Below are 21,249 nucleotides of genomic sequence, written 5' to 3' on the forward strand. Positions count from 1 at the left end.
GACCACCTTTGTCAAAGTCTTCAATTGTTTGGTCTTCAAGAAACACAACATCACGGCTTCGAATAATTTTCTTATCAACCGGATTCCACAATGTATAACCAAATTCATCACGCCCATAGCCAAGAAAAATTCATTGTCTTGACTTACTATCAAGCTTGAACCTTTCATCCTTTGGAATGTGAACAAGTGCCTAGCAACCAAACATTCTCAAGTGCTCATAAGACACATCTTTGCTAGTCCAAACTCTTTTGAGAACATTAGCATTGAAAGGATAGAAAGAAGACAAATTAATCAAATCAACTGATGTCCTCATTAGCTCACCCCAAAATGATCTTGGCAATTTAGCATGTGAAAGCAAACACCTTGTTCTTTCCACAATGGTGCAGTTCATCCTCTCGGCAACACAATTTTGTTAAGGAGTAGTCTTCTTAATTGTCCTTTGATGCCAAATACCTTCGCTGCGACAATACTCATCAAATGGCCCAATATATTCACCATCATTGTTCGTCTGGATACACTTCAATTTCAGCCTCGTTTCTCTTTCAACCATGGCCTGAAAATACTTAAACACATCTAAAACTTGATTTTTAGTTTTTGGTGCAAAAGCCCAAACTTTCTTTGAATAATCATCAATAAAAGTTATAAAATAAAGTGTACCACTATGTGTTCTAACTTTCAAAGGACCACAAGAAACAACATTTTTATGAAACGAAACTCTGTGTTGTTGTAGACACCCAATTTTTGACCGATCTTAAGACTCAGACGTCATCGATTGAGCGCTCGGTGATAGTGCATGTTGTGCTCGTTTCGAGGTTTCGGAGTTTTGGCTGAGAGCCTTGCCTCCGGGCCTCTGAACTCTTTGTGCTTTGGCTCAGTTTGCGGACCAGGCCTTGTTTTCCTTGCCTGAGGGAGGGAGAGGTTTTGTAGACCATCTCTTTGTGGTCGTAGACCACTTTTTGCGGTCGTAGACCACTTTTTGCGGTCGTAAACCACTTTTCCCATTTGGAGACTAGTTTCTGATTTTTGGAGCCTTCGGCTGCGCGCCTTGTCTCGAGACCGCTTAACGTTCTCCGTTTGGTGTGGTTTTTGAACCGCACCTTGTTTCCTTGGCCTAGAGGGCCACTGTGGTTTGGGAGACCACTTTTGTGGTCGTAAACCACTTTTGGTGCTTGTCAACTAGTTTTCGAGGCTCCCGGCTGCGCGCCTTGCCTCCCGAACTTTCATCTTGCATATGTTTTGGTTTGTTTTTGGTACAAACCTTGTTTTCCTTGTTTGGAAGGTGGTACAAGGGTAAGAGACCAGTATTTCCTCTTGGAGACCACTTGTCTTCCCGCCAACCAGTTTTCTGATCTGACAACTGGTCTCCTAGGTCTTTGGGCCACCTTTTCTAGTCGGCCACCTCACTCCTTGCTTGTTTTCAGTGTGCTGATCTTCTTCCACCATGGCCGACCACTTTTTGTCTTGGGAGACCACTTGTGGTGGTCGGCCAACCACTTGAAGTAGCTGGCCGACCACTTCAAGTGGTCGACTGCTTTTTGTCACCTTTTTGAAGATATTTTCCTCCAGCTAGCACAGCTATCTACCATACACGTGTATGGAGGGATTACATTGAACCTTAGCTTCCTCAAGAAGCTTTGCTTTTGGTTCTCTAGAAGAGAGAACCATCTCCTCCCTCCTCTAGGTTCAAAAAGAAAAGTTCTTGGAGTGATACATATAGCTTTGTAACTATATCTCCTTGTTTGATCTTATTTTGTGCGTAAAAGTGTCATTTTGTCTCACTTTAACACACAAACACACACTCAAACACCTTGCTTGTGTTGCTGAGGCTTCTTGAAGTTGTTTTTGGTGTTCTTGGGCTGGTTTAAGCACAAAGAGGTTGCTGGAATTGCAGTAGTAAAGAAGGTCTTCAAGGGTGAGTCTTTAACCCTTAAATCCCCCATTCTTGCTTAAGATTTTGGACCCTTTTTCATGTTTTTTTTAAGACTAACTTCCTACTATAAAAAGTTCTGTTTTTTGGTCCTTAAAATGTTTGTTTAAGGTCACTTTTTCATTGGAGGTGATCTACCCTTTCTTAGGCCTTGTTAGGCCTTGTTTTGAGCCATCCCTTTAGGCTCTGGTTGTAGCCTTTGCATGACCTTTCTACCACTGAAATCCAGAGGATTTTTAGTGGTGGAAATGTGGTTTTGGGGTCCTAAATAGGAAAGGGTCATCCCATCTCCTTGTATTTTGAATACTTGCCATATATGCCTCATGTTTGAGCATGTGTTTTAAGCTTGTGTTAGCTTGTTCTTAGCATGTATTTGTGGTTATTTTCTTGTGGCATGTCATTGTTTTTGTTTGGTTTTGTCACTCCATGCATTCCTAATACACTTGTAGTGTAAATCACACAAACTAGTCTTGTATGTTTCATGAAGTAGCATGTCATTCTAACTTGTTTTTTTTTTTTCTATTTCAGCATGTTTTTGGTGATGTCTTGCCATGTCATACCTCTGTTAGGGTTTGGTTTGGTTAGCCTTTGCATGCTCCATGCACTTGTAGTGCAATTCCATGAAATAGCCTCGTGTATATCATGCTTTGACATGTCATTCAAGCATGCTTTTGGCTTAACTTCAAGAAGCTTTTGTCCATGTTTTAACATGCTTTAGCTCTAATTTTGGTTGTTTTGGCCATGCATGACTTGTTTTGTATAGCCATGGTTCAATCTAGCTTGTTAGCTTTGTGTATCAAGTCCACTAGCATGCATTGCTTGGCCTATTTGAATGATTTGACATCATTTATAATGTGATTTCAGTCCATGTTTCATGGTCTTGCACTTGCATTTATCACTTATTCAATGCGTTGGAGGGTTTTCCCCTTTATGCCTTAACATGAGTCATTGTGTATGCCTTCACGCTTTGGCTTGCGAGCCATCATTTAAATATTTTTTTGGGGGTTATTATGCCATGATATAACTCTGATTTTTGTCAGTTAAGTCATCCCATGCTTGGTCTTAATAGGTGTAGTGTAATCCACCTTATTTACCTTGTATGCATCATGTCTTATGCCCCTCATGCTAGCATGTTTTGGCTTCCTTCCATGCATGTTTTAGACTCATTTTGACATGTTTCAGGACTGTTTTGGGTTGCCTTAGCCATATGCTTCATGTTTTGTATAGCTATAGTACAAGTGCTCTTGCTTGCTTCAAGCTTTGAGCATCATAGCATGCTTCATTTGTGTTGTGTAGATGATTTGGCATCATTTAATACTTCATTTCAAAGCATTTAGGACTGCCATGTTCCCACTTCTTTCATGCTTTGAATGCCTTTGAGTATTGTGCATTGTTGCCTAACTTGTAGCCTAGCTTGTATGCTTGCATGCCTAGGTCTTTGAGCCTCCATCTTAGCATGTTTTGGTCCATGTTTTGACCTATTTCAGCTCTATCCATGGTTGGTTCATGCATTTGTGCCATGTATTGCATGTCCCTAGAGTAATCCTCTTTGTTAGCTTTCATGCTTTAGGATTCTTGCATGCTTCACTTGCTTTGTTTGAATGATTTGGCATCATTTCTTACCTAATTTCAGTGCACTTAGTGTTGCTACACTTTCACTTTTGCCACTCTTTGAGCCTTCTTGAGGGTTGTGCTCTTTGGCCTAGTTGAATGGCCAATGCATTGTGCATGCATACATTGCCTTTTGTGCTTTAATTTTATCACCAATGGCCACTGATTTGGGCATGACTGAGGTTTACCCCCTTTTGGTTTAAGTCCATTTAGCATGTTCACTTGCATGTTGCTTGCATGCTCATCTTACTTCGCATTGTATATGCTATGTAGTCCTTTACATTGTGCATGCCAAGTTGTTCCTTGCATTGAGTATGCATGTTCCTAGCATTGCTAAGTTGCCCTTGTAGCATTGCATTGTGCATGCATGTGTTAGCATTGTTTGCATGACATTTACATTGGTAGTTTGATCATGTTGTATTGCATGTTGTTGCATGCTTGTCCCTTGCATTGTGTATGCCATGTAGTAGCATTGTGCATGCCATGTTATGTGTTGCATTGTGTTTGGAATAGGTGTCAGTCCAAACACGGAAAACGAGGGGCGTTTCATACTTGAAGTGATGAAACGTGCCTTAATTCCCGGTCGCCGACGTTCTTGATCATACATGATAGAGTTCTAGGCCTTATGTGTTTATGTGTGCATTCATTTTCATATTGAATTGTGTAACTTCGCCTCTCGGCCATCATGCATTGAAATGCGCGATTGGTGGTCTGAGGGTCGAGAACCGCACTCCCTTGAGTTCATGACATGATAGGGAGGGTGGTTGTGCACACATACCTTGCAAATACATTGCCATGCCCTTTCTTGCTTTCTGTTGCAGCAGATTGGAATTCAGCAGCAACAACTGGTCAGCCAGCTAGAAAAACTAGCTGGCCGACCACTTTTCCTGGCTTTCAATAAAGATAGGTGGTCGGCCATGACTTCAGATACCAACAACTAGTCGACTACCCTCCCACAGGTCCCCAAGATGTGTTAGAAGGTATCTAGAGCTTGGTGCAAGATTCTGAGGACAATTGAAAACAGAGGCAAATCGGGGCATCGCATTGGATTTCTGAACGAGGCGATCGGGCATGCATCCAGTCTTCTCCCTTTGAGAACCTCCTGCTTTATTACTTTCCTTAGTTGCCATGCTTAGATAGCTAGCTTATGCTTTGGTTTGTACCTTTAATAGTTAATGCGTTTAGCTAGCTTATGCTTTGGTTTGTACCTTTAATTAGTTAACTAGGATTAGTTAATTAATTTGTTGTGTGATAATTAGTTTAATTAGCTTAGATTAGCTAGTTAGCTTCTTATTCGGACTCTCCCTCGAGAGAGCCTACTGTTGTAACAAACGTACGTGTGTGTGATGCATGTCATCCAACCCCCATTTCTTTCTCCCTTTTACTTAACCGCTTACAATTGTTAGTTTTAGGGCATATTTTGTTTAGCATACCTTATGCTGTGCATGTTTGCATCATTCATCTATTTTGCATGTACCGGGCTCGGCGCATCATACAAACTGCATTGTATTTTCAATACATTTACTTGAATACATGTTCAACAGCATGCTATCAAGTTGCATTTCACATGACATTCTAGATAGCCGAGCCTATTTTAGCTGCATTCTGTATTTGTTGCATTAGCCATCATAACATGAACTAGGATCATATATGATTTCTAACTAGTTCTTTGTTTTTGCTCAGAGTACATTGTGAGTATTTACGCTTTAGCATACTGCATGTGTTATTGATTTCCATGAAAGCATGCTTGCCATGAGGCTAACTGCTTATGTGATTAACTGTCTGAATGCCTGTGGGTGAAGGTTGGATTGCTTGAATTGGAACAATTCATCAAAATCCCTAATTTAGCCTACTTGCGAGTAGCAAACTTCAAATTATTTTCACAAACGAATATGTGATGTTTTGTTCTAAATTAGGCGATCTAGTCTATACTTGTATGCTGTGCGCATCACATAGTAATTCTAGGTTTAATAACCAGAATAAGAACACATGTGTTTTCAAAAATAAAATATCATATTAGTAGCGGCCGATCTTTGATCGGAAGAGCGGGGGTGCTCATTGCATGACCTTCCCCTCTCGTACCCAAGTTCTCGAGCTGAGACAACTTTGGTGATGACGGACACGTGGCCTTAGGCACGAGTCAGGGTTTCCTAAATTTTTCAAAATAAAACATTTAGGTGGCGACTCTGTATCTGGCAAAGTAGTCCATGTTTGGCACTTTTTATAAAAATCAATTTTCTAAAACGATTTGTCGGATTTGGACTCTTTGGTGATTTATCGGTCTTACATCGCACATTGTAAGATTAGATTCAGAATCGTGACATCGAGTCCGAACTTGTAGTAGCTAAGAGAGCAAACCAGAATTTCGCGCCCTCATAGTGTGGAGCCCCGGGAGTGTTCTCCGGGCAGTCTACAGTTGTTTACTCGCCAAGCAATGAACACGAGTTTTAAGATGTGTGCCTTTCAAACCGGATAGAATCTATTTCTTGAACAAAACTTGCAACCCTTTTTTCACTAATGTACCCAAGTCGCTTGTGCCACAATTCAGTAGAGGTATTGTAACGCCCTCAAAATTAACCCATTAAATATATCATTGACATGCATTAATTAAAGAAGACAATTAATTAATTCATTCATCAGAGTATTACTAAATGAAGCATTACATGTAACATCGAATCAAACGCCCTACAGGCTTACATCTTTCCAAGCCAACACTTGGATTCAAAAATATGAGTTCTAATCTCAATACAAGAAAAGCCCTAGGCTTGAATGTTTACATGTACCAATAAATAACAACTAGTAACTAAAGGTAGTCTTCTTCAATCCAGAAGCCAAACCCTCCCAAGCTAAGTCTTTGGAGGTAGTTTATCACCTGAACCTGAAAATGATGTTCCCATAAAGGGTGAGCCACAGCCCAGTAGAAATATACTAAACCACATATAAGCAATGAATAAAGCAATAGCATTCAACAGATGGTCAACCAAAATAATCAATTACTTCATTTTACAGTCTTATGACACTATTGCCAAAGATACGTTTTACTTTCCAATTTTATCAACATGGCTCAGAACCTGGCCAAACTTACAACAGTGAATCACATATATAATATTCACATCCTTCCAATATCAACAGACAAATGAGACTCAAGCTCAAATCAAACACTTCATACTTCCTGATTGATACACATTTTAGTGCTGTATCAATAAAACACTTCTATATAAATAAGCACACATAAAAGTGATGCTAATGGAGTCCATCCCCTATCTCCTCCCAAACAAAATCCGGTTTAGAGGTCCATCCCCTATCTTCCCCTAAACCGTGGAGTACATCCCCTATCTCCTCCCACACACAAAACAATGTATGCAAATGCAATGCTCAATCAATACACGTATTTTCTGTATCAATGCCATAGTCAAAATTAATGACTTAACCAATGTGATTAGTTTCAGTTATTCCTAATCCACATGCAATGTCTACAACAATCACGACTATCCTCCACCGATAGCCCAAAACAGTTATTTCTAAACTGAAAATAATTATGCCAACAGTTCAATAGACAAATGATACCAATTACCCAATTACGCCATTTAATCAATGAATTTCATGAGTTTAACCCTCTTTTCCCAATTCCATGATTTACTTATACAAATTAATTCAGTAATACAACTAGGGTTTTTCCCAAAATTTACCACAGTATTCCCAACATATCAAAATACCAAAACTTAGGACAAAACCTATAAAATGGAGTAGGAAATCCCTACCTCAAAGAAAACAACCCAAATGATGAAGACAGAGATGAGTGCCCAAATTCCAATGTGCTCCAAATCACCAAATGTTCAGATTAGAATGAAGCCCAAGCCGCCCTCTATCTTTCTTACAAAGAACTTAGGATGGATTCACACTAGAAGTAGATGAACACCTAAAGAGAAGATGAGTTTTGAGGGAGAGAAGTCGGACCTAGGGTTTAGAACCAAAAAGAATAAGAAAAGACTGATCAAAACCCGCTGCTGAAAATATATACTGGACAGGCTCGCTCGAGCGAAGACTTGGTCGCTCGAGCGACCAGACACAGAGAAACTACGCTCGAGCCAAGGAAGCCTTGCTCGAGCCAACAACCCAAAAGCTCGCTCGAGCGAAAGAATGCTCGATCGAGCGAAGAACTCAAACCCTCAGATCTGTAACCAGACACACGCTCGAGCGAAGGAACTATAGCTCGAGCGAAGGATGAACTAACTCGCTCGAGCGAAGAAAAGCTCGCTCGAGCCAAGAATGCAAGGCTACAGGTCCAAACCAGATGCAAACTCTCGCTCGAGCAACCAAACCCCGGCTCGAGCGAAGAACCAAAAACAACAGCTCGCTCGAGCGACAAACTCCTCGCTCGAGCGAAGAACCAAAATACTGGACAGCAACACTTGATTTCTAAACCCAACCAACCTGAAACAAACCTACCCAACACATCCTATAATTCCAAATGAGAAAATAAAGGACAACAACAACCATTATACAATGACAGAATCTACGGAACCTAAGTCCGGATACAATAATCAAATGGAAAAAGACCGGGGTCGCTATAGGTATCATCTTCAAGTACATTGATAACACCTTTACAAATTTTTCTTTACTTCAAATAAAGTGTATGAGTCTTCTTGCACTTGGCCACCACCAAAGAACCCTTTGTGAGCTTCCATTCTCTATCACCAAATTTGTTGTTGTAGCTTTCATCATCTAGCTTCCCAGTAGAGATCAAATTGAAGCAAATGTCGAGAACATGCTCACATCTTTAAGCAACAATTTACAGTCCAAATTTGTTTCCAAGCAAACATCATCCATGTCAACTATCTTGGACAAACCTTCATTTCCCATTTGAACACAACCATACTCTACTTTAGTGTAAGAAGTGAAGAAATCAACTTGAGAAGTTACATGAAAAGAAGCACCGGAATCAATCACCCAATTTCTCTCTTAGCCCACAAAATTGACACAATCATCCTCAGAAACAATCATGAGATCATCATCGGTAGTAACCGCCGTTGTGTCTTCTTGCTTCTTCTCCACACTTTCATTACATCTTTTCTCCTTATTCTTGAGCTTTCGGCATTCCCGTTTCATGTGCCTTTTCTCATGGCAATAATGGCACTCAATATCTTTCTTTGGAAAAGAATCATCTCTTAATTTGTCACGGCTTTGATCATGACTATGAGGAGTTCTACTCCTTCCCCTGGTTTTGCTTTGGCCTCTCACAATGGCCTCTCACAACAAATACCTCCGAATGAGAAGAACCGGATAATTTTCTTTTAGTTTCTTCATTCAACATGCTACTAGTGACTTGGCTCATTGTGACAACTCTATCAAGTGTTGAAATACTAATCGTCACAACCAAAGTCTCCCAACTTTCAGGCAAGGAACTAAGCACCATCAAAGCCTGCAACTCATTATCAAAAATAATTTTCATAGAAGCAAGTTGCTTAACAATACTTTTCATTTAATTCAAATGTTCCAGAATGGGGCTGCCATATTTATATTTTAAATTAACCAACATTCAAAACAGAAAAATTTTATTTGTAGCTGATTTTCTATCATAAAGACCTTCTAATCTTTCTATAAATCATGTGTCGAAGTTTCAGTAGCAACATGATGAAAGACATTGCCATCAATTCATTGATGGATAACACCAACGACTTTTCGATTAAACTTCTTCCATTCATCATTTTTGATACCCTCGGGTTTGCCACTATCACCCACAATAGGCCTATACAACTCTATACAAAATAATAGGTCCTCCGTTTTAGTTTTTCAAGTTACCCAATTGCTTCGATTGAAGTTAGACATATGACCAACCACTACTAAAAATCGGAGCTTTTGCGACGGTCTTAAACGTCGCAAAAGGTTCACATATCGTCGCAAAACACTTTTTGCGACGGAGTAGCAACGGGAAATGGGGGGTGGCGAAAAGGGGCGTGACAAAAAGTATTTGCAACGGTAACAAACCGTCGCTTTCTTGTAGTGACGGCTAATCAATGGTTTTTGCGTCGGTTTAACCTGACACAAAAAAGGAGAAAAAACTTCACTTTTAGTGACGATATTGGTTGCCGTCGCTAAAACTTTTTTAGCAACGACATTTGACGTCATGAAAAGTATTATTAGTGACGGTCTAAAACGTCGCAAAAAAAGTTAAATTAAAATAATATCGTATTTGCGACAGTTTAAACCGTCGCCAAAAGTATTATTAGCGACGGTCTAAAATGTCGCAAAAAAGTTGAATTAAATTAATACCATATTTGCGACAGTTTACACCGTTGCAATAAAATTATTTTTATAAAATCAATATATATTTTATTAATTCATTCCCTGTACAAATTATTAATATTTTCTAAAATAAAATACATTCACATCCACAAAATCATACATATATATGTACCCCATAACAATTGTCAACAAAATATTCTTTACAAAAGTATATAAAACATCCTCTAACAATACTAATAATTTTTTATATTCAAGAACTTAAATTTTTGTATCTAAAGCAAAACAAAAGTATCGACAATACAAATAAAAATATATATATATTATAACTTGTTTTAATGTCAATAGTAAACTCTAATAACGATATGTGAAGATATCATCACATACTCAAAAGGGGTCGCATCTGCAAAAAGAAACCCAAAAAAAAAATCATTATTTACAATATAATTAATTTCATACCTACAGAAAATGTAAAATATTTGATATTTCAATAAATAAAAAAGATTGTAAGCTACAATATCGATATGCGAAGATATCACCACATTCAAAAAAGAGTTTATAAAAGACAAGTTTTCATAAACGGAAATTAGGCTCCAAATTCAAAACCGAGAAACGGTTTCGAGTCCCATCTTTTTCTACGAGTCATTTGGGCCTAGTTAGTCATGTGTATCAAGTTTCATTGACATCCAACGCGTTTGAGCATTTTAGTGAGTCCACCGGTTCAGAAAAAAAGTTTATAAATAACAAATTTTTATAAACGAAAATTAGGCTCTAGTTTCAAAATCGAGAATCGGTTTAGAGTTCCGTCTTCTCCTACAAGTCATTTGTGCCTAGTTAGTCGCATGTGTCAAGTTTCGTTGACACCCAACGCCGATTGAGCATTTTGGTGAGTCAACCAATTCAAAAAAGAGTTTTTAAAGAACAAGTTTTTAAAAAACAAGTTTTCATAAATGGAAATTAGGCTCTAGATTCAAAACCGAGAATCAATTTCGAGTTCTGTCTTTTCCTACTCGTCATTTGTGCCTAGTTAGTCGCGTGTGCCAAGTTTCATTGGCATCCAACACCGTTTGAGCATTTTGGTGAGTCTACCGGTTCAAAAAGAGTTTTTAAAGAACAAGTTTTCATAAATCGAAATTAGGCTCTAGATTCAAAACCGGAAATCGGTTTCAAGTTATGTCTTCTCTTACAAATCATTTGTGCCTAGTTAGTCGTGTGTGTCAAGTTTCATTGACATCCGACACCATTTGACCATATTAATGAGTCAACCGGTTCGGAAAAAAGTTTTCTAAAGAACAATTTTCATATAAACGAAAATTAACCTCTACATTCAAAACCGGGAATTAGTTTTGATTTCCGTTTTCTCCTTCAAGTTATTTGTGCCTAGTTCGTCAACATCCAACACCGTTTGACCATTTTAGTGAGTCAACTGGTTCCAAAAAAAAGTTTCTAAATGACAAGTTTTCACAAATGACAAGTTTTCAAAGTATTTGAAAGTTTTAACTCATCATCTGGTGGTGGTGGTGGTGTATGGGGGTTCTCATCGGCCTCATAATCCGTAGGTTCACGGTGGCCACTCAATGCATCCGATACCTATGATATTTATGGTATTCTTTGTTAATCGTATTTATATACAATAATAGAATTGTGCTTAAGTTAGATATTTATAAACATAATTTATACCAAACCTGTTTGTTGTGGTTTGTACTCCCTTCCTGAGACACAATAGCCAACATTTCAGCTTTCATTTGTTGTATTTGTGTCGAAAGCTCTGCTCACATCTCCTTCCTCAATTCATCTCTAATCTCATCCCTTAGCTCTTGTCTCAACTCTGTACGAACTTTTGAAGCATCCCAATTAGCTTGCTTTATGGTTGCATTTGACATTAACGAATCATAGTAATGAGGTAGAAATGAGTAGATTTTGGAATGCTAGCTACCACAATTTGAATACTAATGAACAAAATATTTCAATTAGCAATAGTAATAATGAAAGACATTGCAACTTTAAGACTGGCTACAATAACAATTCAATTATGTCAAATACACAAAGGCAGTCATTATACTATCTTGAGCAACTAAAAGAGAACAGGTTAACTGCTAAAAAATTTTGCATTAGCAAAATTAACATCATGATAAGCATCACAACACAACTGACAACACAACATCAGCAGTTGAATTATGTCAAATAAATGTACTAAAACTGGTCATTTTAATATTTGAAGAAATTGGAGGACAAGTTCAAACCCTCGCAATCTCTGGATGTGATTGGCATTTCTATTTTAAGAAGTATTCCACTGCTTTCACATCATGGTTTGTCACTCTCTATATTTTTAACTTCCTAGGCATCATTTATGGTAAATCCATCAATCAATCCTTGCAAGTAAGACTGTGCTTCCCCACTGAAGCTTGGAACCTCGGTAACTTCAGGAATTTTTTAAAGTAGCTGGAGTAGAAACTTGCTGAAGTCAGCATATACTTTCCACTCACAAATGATGACACCCTGTAGAAATTTAATGTATAAAGAGAAATAGAGAATTGTATTATTGATTGATTTATATTACAATGATTCATGATTCCTATATATAGAAGAGGGTGAGTGTGTAGTAGGTAAGGAGTAGGTGAAGTGGAGGTGGTAGTGGTGTAGTGGGTTAGGTTTAGTGGAATAGGTGAGGTGGTAGTGGTGTAGTGGGTTAGGTTTAGTGGAGTAGGTTTAAGTGGGTGAAGTAGGTGGAGAGTAGGTGGATTTTAACAGCCCCCCGCAAACTCAAGGGGGATAGGAACTAACCAACTTGAGTTTGGAGAGAGTAACAAAACAAGAAAATACATAAAAATAAAAGAGGATAGGAGACACTGTATGGTCGTGTCAGACCATTGGTGAAGACACTGGATGGTCGTGTCAGACCATTGGTGAAGACACTAGATGGTGGTGTCATAACGTTGTAGAGGACACTGTATGGGGGTGTCATAACGTTGTAGAAGACACTGTATGGTGGTGTCATAACGTTGTAGAGGACACTGTATGGGGGTGTCATAACCATGTAGAGGACACTGTATGGTGGTGTCATAACGGTGTAGAGGACACTGGATGGTTGTGTCAGACCGATGTAGAAGACAGTTTATGGGGTCATGTCGGACCGTTGTAGCAGACAATGTTATAAGAGTGGTTGTGACAGTTTACGGAGTCTTGCTGGACCCTTGTAGAAACGAACCGAAATCAATGTCGGGACAGTTTACAGAGTCTTGTCGGACCTATGAAGGAGCTAACCGGAATCAATGTCGGGACAGTTTACAGAGTCTTGTCGGACCCTTAAAAAATACACTGTATGATGGTGTATATAGGCTGCCCAAATATATATATATATATGGATATATATAGTGAGCCCTCAAAAGTCGCGCCCTCAAAAGGCGCGCCCACTTCATCAAAAGACGTGCCCGACAGAAAGCGTCGAGCCATCAAAAGGTGAGCCGGAGACGCGGCGAGGCACGTGAGCGACAGAGTGGCGTGTCGGCCGCGTCGTCAGTGTCGATATAAACCAATGCGGAGGCTGTGCTTGAGGCAGAAGCGAAGACAAAAAAAAAAACCTGGGAAAAAACTTCTGAAAAACTCTTCATTTTCTGAGAGATTGCCTCTAAGAGCTGCAAATCTTGAAACACTCCCCTTCCGAACATTATCAGTCTGAAATTGCTATTTCGCTGAAACACTCAGCAACCCAAAAAACATGGCCTCTTCTTCCCGTTCAGCTACCCAGAATATGGCATCCTCTTCCCGTGGTCTGCTCACGCTCTTTCCAGACCTGAACGAGTCCACAAGAGAAATAACTGGTGCGGTGGCACTGGAAACTCAACCAAGCGCCCCGGAGTTTGCTCCGTTGAACTTTCCTATGCGGTCTGTGGAGCAAAGAATGACAGTGCAGTCGGATGTGGAGGCCAATCAGTATACATTGAAGTCATGTGTGGAAACCATGACTGCGGTTACAAATTTGTCGAACCGGCTGCAGAGTAGGACAAATGAGGTGCAGCAGTTAAACGCCCAACTGGCTCTGCTCCAACGCATGTATAAGGATGTGCGAGCAGAGATAAGTGTGCTAAAGGCGGAAAACAAGGAGCTGAAACGGAAGGCCACCGTTATGTTCCGATTTGGAGGTCCGCCATATGCTGTAGTGGAGGAGCAGGGTGGAGTGATCGTGCCCAGTGGAGTGGGAAACACGGAGGCAACACCGTCAAGGGCCGCCCAGGACGGAGGCAAGAAGAAAAAACCGGCGGAATAGGCGAAAAAGTGAGGTCGGTGGGTGGCCGTCTGCAGAAAAGAAAACAAATCTTGTGGTGTTGTGGTTTGTGTTGTTGTGGTTTTTTTTTTTTTTTTTGTTAAAATTGTGATCGGGGTTGATCCCTGAGATGAATAAAAGATGGTTTGGTGTGCAAAGCTATATGGTATGAATGGAATTTGAAAAAAATTAAAAAATAATGTGAAAGAAAAATAAAGAAAGAAATAATAAAAATATATTTGAAATCAAAATGAAAGATGGGGGAAATAAGGAAAGTGATTTGGAGAAAATAAATAAAAATAATGGATTTTGAAATCAAACGGAGGAGAGAGAGGGGACAAGCCCATGTGAGAGAAAGAGGGGAAAAATGATAGCCGATGCACCCAAAAATAATCTAGCTGCTATCCACAGGCGCTTAGGGGAAGGAAATGGTAGCAAGAGACGGCCAACACCGTATATGGCTATAGCAAAGAAATGGAGTATCAAGCTCAATGGGCTAGGATTTAGACTAGAGAGTAAAGCCACTGGTCCTGTTGAACACACACCTCCAAGGCTCAAATAATCAAAACATGCTTCACGCATTTCCTTCCTTGCTTGATCAGGAGATGCACAAAACACCTCATACAGGGCTCCAGTCATTCCTCCACCAGTTAAAGGATGACGCATGTTGAAAGCATCACCTATTAATAGTGCTCCAGGAGTAGGGTAAGGAGCAGCTGGCATACTTCTATTGGGCATTGTTCTAATACTTCCCTTATCAATTGCAGCTATAAATGAATCATGCAGCTCAGGTGGAACCTGGGGAGCCACCAGAGGGAAGCAAAGCTGAAGGCTGCTGCAAAGCCGAAGGCTGTAAAAGCGAAAAAGGAAAAGAAGGCTCCGGCTAAGACAAAAGCTGCTGCGCCAAAAGCTAAAGCCGCTGTGAAGCCAAAGCCAGCGGCAAAGGCCAAGCCAGCTGCGAAGCCAAAAGCTGCTGTGAAACCGAAGGCTGCCGTGAAGCTGAAAGCTGCAGTGAAGCTCAAGGCTGTGGCGAAGCCCAAACCAAAGCTGAAGGCGAAGGATCCTAACAAGAGGCAAATGAGCATGGAGGAGAAGCATAGATTGAGTGTTGGGTTGCAGAGTTTGCACCAGGAAAAGATGCCACAGTTAGTGCAGATTATGAAGAAGAGGAATTCACATTGGCCTCAAGAGAGGATTTAGGCAGTGATGGGAAGGTATGTGTAGAAAATAAGCGGAATAGGTTGAGATCCGGCGGGCGGCCAAGGCGAGGTTGCCGCCCGCCGGTGAAACGAAAAATACTAAGTGCTTAACCTTGCTCTGATACCATGTAGAAATTTAATGTATAAAGAGAAATAGAGAATTGTATTATTGATTGATTTATATTACAATGATTCATGATTCCTATATATAGAAGAGGGTGAGTGTGTAGTAGGTAAGGAGTAGGTGAAGTGGAGGTGGTAGTGGTGTAGTGGGTTAGGTTTAGTGGAGTAGGTGAGGTGGTAATGGTGTAGTGGGTTAGGTTTAGTGGAGTAGGTTTAAGTGGGTGAAGTAGGTGGAGAGTAGGTGGATTTTAACACACCCCAAAGTTTGTATTAGGACAAAAAGGGATTTCCTAGTCCCAAAAATTGTTTGCTTTATGTTTTCAGAGTCTAAATCCTTCAAAAAGTCTGCCCTTATAGCCACTGAAGAACTCAATCCAAATATCTAAGTCAAATCAAAGTGCAATTAGTCAATTGACTTTACACGTAAATTTGTAAGATCCAAAATCAATCAAGCAATGGGTCAAGTACAGTGACATCATCTAAAAAATGATCAAATCTTGTTTGAATCAGCATAGCCAATTAGTCAAGTTACCACACTCCAGTGGATAGCTCAACTAGAGAGAAATTCTAAGTCTATGCTTATAAGCTGCTGCAGAATAATTCATCATAGCAGCAACAGCAGCATCCACACTTTTTGAATTGCATACAGCTCACTAGTTATTATTCATAAACTTGTAGCATTCATCTGTCTATCCGCCAATCAATCCACCATCTTTCTCTCTACACAGACATAGAAAGAGACACACAGACACACATACACTCTGCAATGTTTTGCAGCAAGGATCACTTGACAGTTATCTGTTGCATACTAGTTCTATATCAAAATGATGCAGTGTCTTGTAATTTTCTTGATGTATTATCAGCTAATTCAGCCTATATACCAATCTCAAAAAAACATTCTGAATTGATGCGTAGCATGCCAAGAAGAATAAGGTCAAATTAGCAATTTCACACAAGCCTACCTTATGTAATCAAGTTTCAAGTTATTTTGAGTCTTCATTTTATGTTTTTATGAATAAGTATGTTTCTCAACAGATTTGGTGGTAATTAATTCAATAGTGCTAAATTTCCTAACATATAAATATGATTATGAAGCTCACTGAAAATATTCTCAGAGACAAACTTGCCTAAATGATTTGAGCATGGTTTAGAATGTGATGTTTTCTAACAACAAAATGCCGTAAAAACCATCAAAGGACAGATGAATTTTATATAAAATTTCAATCATGGGCATCTGAAAACTCCTCAAAAAGGATTCCCATCAATTTTGGCCATCCAAATGATATCAATCCTCATTCGAGGATTCCAAAACCAAGTTATCAAGACTCATTGACTATTTATTAATATACATGGTTGAACAATGCTAGAGTTTAGCTTTAAAAAAACACAATTTACAATATTTTAGCTGAACCAAAATTTTTGCACAAGCACAAATGATTTGAATTTAAGCACAGTCCGGTTCCAAGCAATTGTGGAGATACTTTTTTCCAATAAGCTGCACAGTGATCTTAATAGTATATAACATTCAATAAATTTCAAGCTCAAGTTTATTAACTTGAGAGCCAAGCTAGATAACTTTGTCAAGACCACCACACAACACTAATTATCAACCACAGTTTTCCAATTTGTACAATCAAGCATATATGCAAAATAATTCAAGAAGAGCTAGTAGCACAGTTAACAGGTTTATTGTCATTTGAAAAAAGGGATAATTGTATTGCAAATAAGCAAATGCATTGCCAAGCGTTTGAGAATTTAGGAATTTGCCTATCTTTTTTTGCAGGAGGGTGGTTTGTGCAAGAGAAAACTGACACTTCATAACTATTTCATAGAACACGACAGAGAATATTAGCGTGGCCAGAAAGGCTAATGACCATAATGCATAAGTTGCATACCAAATTGAGAGAGAGAGAGAGAGAGAGAGAGAGAGATGACCACAAACTCAATGTAGTCTCAACATGTGCAAGCTTAATGGTCTGTTAAAAAGTAAACAAACAGTTATTTATACCAAAAATCAGCTAAAATAAGAAGAAGAAAAAAATCCCCCTCCATACATGCATGTGTGAGACTGTCAATGTCTGATTTGAGCGCATATTCATGAACTAGAACTAAAGAGGTAGCTTACCCCAAAAAAAAAACAACAAACAGAAGATGCCTCTGAGAATGTTCAACTGCATTGAAAAGTACTCTTATAAACCTCCTGCTCCAGCTCTACTGGATAAAACTGCACAACTCCTCTCTGACTCCAGTGTAATGAATTCCATGGAGAAAAGGTTCAATTTAAATAGTGGATCATGCCATATCTTCATTCCAATTACACTGAGAATTTATAAATTTTTCTATGAACTATCACATAATAATAAATATGATGCAGCTAAGTTGGGCATCTCTTCCACTATTGTGATTTATTAGAAGTTAAAATCAGTTCAAGTTTTTACAACCTTCAAAAGATTTGGTATACGTTACTAGAACCTAGAAAGCTAAGTGAAAATTTGACAGAAGGATCATCTTTTATGTCTCCATTTCAACCAAGTGGTTAACTACTACTTACTTACCACAATACTAAAATCTAACAGGGAGTTACACAAAAACTAAACTTTTTAAAATGCTTTAAATAGTTTTTCTATGGTCAGTTACTAATACAGAAAGCACTCATGGTCATGGAGACTTGCTCAAAATCACAATCAGTAGCATGTATCCAAATTATTCAAGCCCTTTAAAAGGCTATCAACAAGCCCCAAAAACAAAGCTTCTGTTTAGAAATTATTCAAATTATGTAAGCATATGAGGCAACTCAGCAACAATGACATATAGATATCATTACTAGCAATTTTCAAATTAATTTTTGTGCCACCAAGATTAGTAATTGAGATTGTAACTTGTAACAGAGTAAGAATTTAGTATTAAGGGACTGAGGCAACACACATTGATTGAAACAGAGAGCAAGAATTTCTAATGGATTTTCACTAGCTTGTGGAAATTGGCATACTTTCATCTCTAATCGAATGTTGCTAGAGTTAAAAGAAAATTGAAAAAACAGGGAGGAAGAAAAATAGCTCATATAGTGATATATAGTCTACAAATTTTTATTTTTATTTTTTTTAAAAAAAAGGGTAATAAAACAGCATCAATTTAAGGAACACCAACTTGGCCCATTTTACAAGACTACATATTCCATGACAAAAATAGACATGATTGGCAAACCATATATTCAGATAAATAAGATTTTCGAGAACAAAATTAAACAAAAAATGATATTTACAAAAATAGGTTCTTGAATAGCAAGTTTTTTCCTTCTTATTTTGAATTTTTGGTAAACAAAACACAATAACCTTTTATATTATGTACACATTTCCAATTTAATTTACGGGCACTAGAGTTTCTATACAGAATATATACATATAATTCGAAACATGGTAATCTGATTCTGATCCACAAAATAGCCAGTACAGCAACCAAGGTAACATGAAGAGGCCATAAATGTTGTGGAGAAGATACTGTGAAATGGCAACAACCAAATATAAAACTGAAATTCAGGATCATAAAGAGAAGAAAGTTTCCATTGCTCGGAATATCATATTAGTGTCAAACCAAAAATTTCTTTATCAAATCAACCTTGCATAGATTAACATGTTCCAAAGTGCCCATGTACAACACACACAGAGAATCGATATTAAGGTACATAGCCAACTTCATTCATAGAAACATTAATTCCATCCATCCTTAATTTTTGATATTTTACAAAGATTATTTACTTCTAGTAATTCTTAACAAATCATGGAGATTTTCCTGCTTGCATTGATATACAGAACTCCAAACATAATAAAAATATACATCAAAACATTCTCCCCAAACTATAATCTATTTACTCAGCACCTTCTAGAAACCCCATCAAAATGGCATGGGGACATGAGGGCTGCCCTCATTGGGGATTGGAGTGGAGAGAGGAGCTCTAGTAAAAAAATGTTTTACAAATAGTATAGTTTCTTAACAAACAACAAAGAATTAGATTTGATTGAATAAACAAAATTAGAAAATTAGATTTGATTAGATCACAAAATTGGAAAGAAAAGTGATGAAGCAGACCATGTATGTAAAAAAAGATAAGGACAGACAAAGATCTCAGTCAGAACCTTGGATTTTGCTGGATTTATATGTGAATCGATGAACGAAACGACATCAACTGTGATAGATATGAATGTTTATAATTTGGATTTTGAGCCAAAAACTTGCGTATAGAACATCAAATGTGATAGATATGAATGCTTATAATTTGGGTTTGAGCCAAAAACCTACGTATAGATCTCTTTAACTCCGTCATCATCGTCTCTATGACTTGGCTAAAGGGCTGAAGACAAAACCAAAAGAAATTTTAAAAAAACTGGAAATCGAATATATGGAATGGAAAGAAAACAGAGAGAGATACAGAGATCTGACTTTAGAGGGCTAAATCGTTGAACAAACCTGCACATAGATCTCCTCCTTTATTTCAACATCATCAAGTCTATCAATCAATTACGGTGATGAAGATATAAACAAAGAAAACAAAACAAACAAACAAAAAAAGAAAAGAAAAAAAAGATCAAAGATATGAAACTGAATCAAAAAACAGAAAAAGGAAAACTAAGTTGCTTCTAGCACAAATGTTCAAAGGTCAAAAAGATCACACACAAAAAACAGATCAATAAAGAGAAAAACTGAGATTGCTTTATTTTTATAGATATACTACAAAAATTCAGACAAAAACATATCAATAAATGACTAAACAGAACAACAAATACAGAAGGGTTATTATTCTACGATGATTTTAATCTGTAATACAAATTTCGAATGCAGAGAGAAAACCCTTACCCTTCAAGCTCTAGGTTTTTATAAATTTCAAATTCGTAGTACAAATATCGAATGCAAAATTCCTAAATTAAAATAGAGAGAGAGAGAGAGTCATTACCTTCAAACTCTAGGGTTTTTGAATGAATTAAAAGAGAGATGAAAACAGATGAGTGCAAACTGCAAATAAAAATGCAAATTTTGGATTTGTAAGACCATTGAGAGAGGTACCAATTGAACGTTGATGACTTCTAAAGCTTTGAGAGAGGTGATATCCATGTACTGACCGAGATCAATGGTGAGATCAAGAGAGGGTGGGCGGCGATGTCAGCTTGGTGAAGGTGGATCAACAAACTGATGTCGGCGGGAGTGAACTCGTAGATGAAAGAGAGAGAGAGAGAGAGAGAGAGAGAGAAAGTGAACTCGAAGATGGAAGATGGAAAGAGAGAGAGAGTGTGAGAGAGAGAGAGAGCGAGAAAGAGAGAAAGTTGTGGGAAAAATGAAAATGTCAAAGGCGCCAAGCGTTTGACAATTTGGGAAATTTGGGTGTTTTGTGGCTATTAGCGACGGCACAATGATGCCCATCGAAAAAAAAAATTAAAAATATATATTTACGTCGGGCGAGAAGAACCATCGCAAAAAATGAGCCTTTTGCGACGTATATAGGTTTGCTGTCGCAAAAATCATTGAACATATGCTTCCTTCTATTTGAGGCAGAAATTACCATTGCAATAAGTGACGACAATATATACCGTCGCAAAAATCTCCGTGTCATATACCCCTTTTTCTAGTGGTGTACATTTTTTTCTATTGATTTACACAAATAAATAAACCGTAAGCTCTGACACCAATTGTTAGGAAAAATTAATCAAAAGAAAATAAAACTAACGTAGAAAAATTCAATCAACAATGACACAAGAATTTTACATGGTTCCTCAATGTGAGGTACGTCCACGGGACCAAAAATTCGATTCCATTATCAACAAAGAGTTTTCAAATTATTACAAACGAGATATGAATGGTCTCACAAACCACCCTTAGGTGAATTCCAAATA

At 38.2% G+C, this 21,249-nt stretch overlaps 1 long non-coding RNA gene across 4 annotated transcripts; it reads right to left on the minus strand.

Moving 5' to 3' along the window:
* Positions 1-11,277: 11,277 nt before the first annotated feature.
* Positions 11,278-20,762, minus strand: LOC114284744 (uncharacterized). Of its 4 annotated transcripts, XR_014346539.1 has the most exons (7): positions 20,482-20,724; positions 20,316-20,374; positions 19,805-19,871; positions 19,664-19,715; positions 19,501-19,550; positions 11,467-11,713; positions 11,278-11,371 (listed from the first exon to the last, which is right to left on the minus strand). It is a non-coding gene; the product is annotated as an uncharacterized LOC114284744 (long non-coding RNA). The 4 variants fall into 4 exon arrangements; XR_014346540.1 differs by lacking the exons at positions 19,501-19,550; positions 19,664-19,715; positions 19,805-19,871 and having other exon boundaries at positions 20,482-20,762; XR_014346541.1 differs by lacking the exons at positions 19,501-19,550; positions 19,664-19,715; positions 19,805-19,871 and having other exon boundaries at positions 11,467-11,709; positions 20,482-20,725.
* Positions 20,763-21,249: the final 487 nt, after the last annotated feature.

The sequence above is a fragment of the Camellia sinensis genome, chromosome 12, assembly GCF_055761805.1.
Source record: "Camellia sinensis isolate YWXY chromosome 12, ASM5576180v1, whole genome shotgun sequence".
NCBI lineage: Eukaryota > Viridiplantae > Streptophyta > Magnoliopsida > Ericales > Theaceae > Camellia > Camellia sinensis.